The sequence below is a fragment of the Nicotiana sylvestris genome, chromosome 10 (genome assembly GCF_000393655.2).
Source record: "Nicotiana sylvestris chromosome 10, ASM39365v2, whole genome shotgun sequence".
Lineage (NCBI taxonomy): Eukaryota > Viridiplantae > Streptophyta > Magnoliopsida > Solanales > Solanaceae > Nicotiana > Nicotiana sylvestris.
This window is the reverse complement of record NC_091066.1, coordinates 19,020,533-19,023,387: the sequence shown is the minus strand read 5'-3', so window position 1 is coordinate 19,023,387 and position 2,855 is coordinate 19,020,533.

Below are 2,855 nucleotides of genomic sequence, written 5' to 3'. Positions count from 1 at the left end.
CTCCATATCAACTTTTTTCCCAAGATTTGACGCATAACCCTCAGGCATCTTCAATTTTGTTACCCAATCACAAATTTGCCGTCTTTCCTCCAAAGTGAATGTGTAACTTGCTTTGGGCTTGAATATCTTACCATTGTTTATTGTCTGCAAGTATAATTCAGGTCGTCTGCAATATTCTTGTAAGTCCATTCTAACCTTCGGGTTATCCTTTGTCTTACCTTTAACATCCATGACTATGTTGAACAAATTGTCAAAATAATTCTTCTCAATATGCGTGACATCAAGGTTGTGATAGAGAAGATTATCCTTCCAATAAGGCAACTCCCAAAATATACTCTGTTTCGTCCAATTATGAGTAACATCGTATTCGAAAAATCTATAAGGTGGAGCTTCAGTAACTTTACTGAAGTTCTGGACCCTCTCCCAAATTTCTTCACCTGAAAGTATTGGAGGTGGAGAATCATATTCCATTTTATTCCTTTTTAATGCATTTTTCATCCTTCTAAACTCATGATCAGGAAGTAAGAATTGACGATGAGAATCAAACCATGATTGCTTTCGGCCATGTTTCAAAGTGAACGCTTTACTATTTTCCATGCAGTAAGGACAAGCTAGCTTCCCAGCAGTCATCCACCTAGACAACATTCCATACGCAGGAAAATCGTTAATTGTCCACATTAAATTAGCACGCAAATTGAAATTCTTCTTGGTTGATATGTCATATGTTTCAACAACATCGTACCACAATTGTTTCAGCTCATCAATCAAAGGTTGCAAATATACATCTATCAAACTTTTTGGATTACGTGGACCGGGGATAATACAATTTAAGAATATATATGGACTAGCCATGCACAACTCGGGTGGTAGATTATAAGGTGTAAGAAAGACAGGCCAACATGAATACGGTATCGCAGATACAGAAAAAGGCGTGAAGCCATCCGCACACAGACCTAACCGAATGTTCCTTGGTTCACTAGCAAAATCTGGATATGTCCTATCAAAGTGCTTCTAAGCTTCTCCATCTTAAGGATGTCACATACACCAGGTGTCGACGCCCCCTTTTTCCCTCCTAAAACAAGGTGAAATCGGGTTTACGACATTATGGGCAAAACAACTCTTATTCCCTTTTGAGGAATCGGGTTATGGAATTTGAAGAGTTGCCACCTAATGATTATAGTGCATTAGGACACTTTTAGAGAAGAGAAGAAGATTTTTTGGAAGAAAACCAGAGTTCGGGTAAGGGCTTGAGATTATCTCGAGGGGGAGGTGTTAGACACCCCTCAAGATCCACTAGTGTGGTTCCCGGCCATGCTTAATTGTGACTTTAAGAAGAGTAGGAGTAGACAAGCAAAGTTTGCACATAAGAAATATAAACAAGTTGACAATTTTGAAAGAAGAAAGACACAAGTGATTTTTTTTGAAAAAAAAAAAGGAAAGCTTAGTTTGAGGAAAACGTTAATTTAAATGAAGGAAAAGCAAAGAAAAGGGTCCTAGGTTTAACTATAATATGGATCACTTTGGTGCAATACCCAACAATCATTCTCACACGAGATATTAGCGCACCGGTCATCATATACATATTCTACCCTTCCCACCCCGTTAAGGTGTTAAAGAGCATTTAGTCTCGTTTACTTATTGCATGCTAATACCCGTCCCGACCTATCAGTCCCGGGGTATTACGACTTCTAATCCTAAGAGGGAAGAAAGGGATGGGGCCTTTATGGAGTTTAAAGGATAAAATTCTAGTTTCGACATTCAAAACAAATATCAAATAAAGGGATGAGTAAACAAGCAAACAAGGCTCAAATAAACCCCTTAAATCAGACAACACCTAGTTTAGCATGTCTTAGCATACACTGATTTGGTCTTAAGTTAAAAATTAAGCGGCGAGCGGACTGGTTCAACACATATATTTAGACAGAAAGTCTGCATTAGGCAACTCGGATATAATTGTCAGAGATTAAGGCACTTAATTAACACTAGTGAGATGACTGATTCTTTTGAAAATAGACAGAAAAGTTTTGAAGAAAAGGCAAGCCGCAGACTTAACAAAACGACGTAGAATAGTTCCCAGAAGACAGACCATTGAATTGCAGATTAGTAGAGAAAGAGCAATTTTAAACATGTTTCAAAAGAGGCAGATTGTTTAAGGAGAAAATGAGTTTGAGTTGCAGAACTTATTAAAAAATGATAAAATACAGAAAAGTGATATGTAACTCAGTTGGAAATCGTTCATCAAACTACCAGAAAAGGCAGTAAGTTTCAGAAAGCATGCAAGTTTACCAGAATATTAGGTTTTAGAAAGAGTTGCACTAATCTGAGAAGAGGCTCAATGGTTCGGAGAACCACTGGTTTTTGTCCGTTAGTCAATGAAATCGTTATTGCTTTTAGACGAGTGAGGAAAGTTTGATTTAAAAAAAACTTCCTATAGACATGATCTATACGAGTCATTTGTTTTAAAACCATGTTAACAAACTTGTAAATAGATGCTGATTTGATTAACCCTAAAAATTTGCCCAATATCGTGAACATGCACATTCCTATAGGCATGATATCTATATGCAAGATTGCAGAAAGTTAAATATTGTCTCCTATAGGCATGATTTCTATGGGATTGGATCAGAAACATTAAAAAGAATTAAAACCCTAAAGCATGGTTTCTACCCTTTGATGCAGGAAAGTAAAATCCCTCCCACACCCTTTTACTAGATTCCCCGAGTTTGTACAAGTTATTACAGACCAAAAGAAAAGATAAAAATACATCAAAGACCAACAGCTGCATCCGAGGAACCTAATTCAATCTTAATGTCTAATAATATGTGATTAACCAATTCCGAATCCAGATTTCCAAA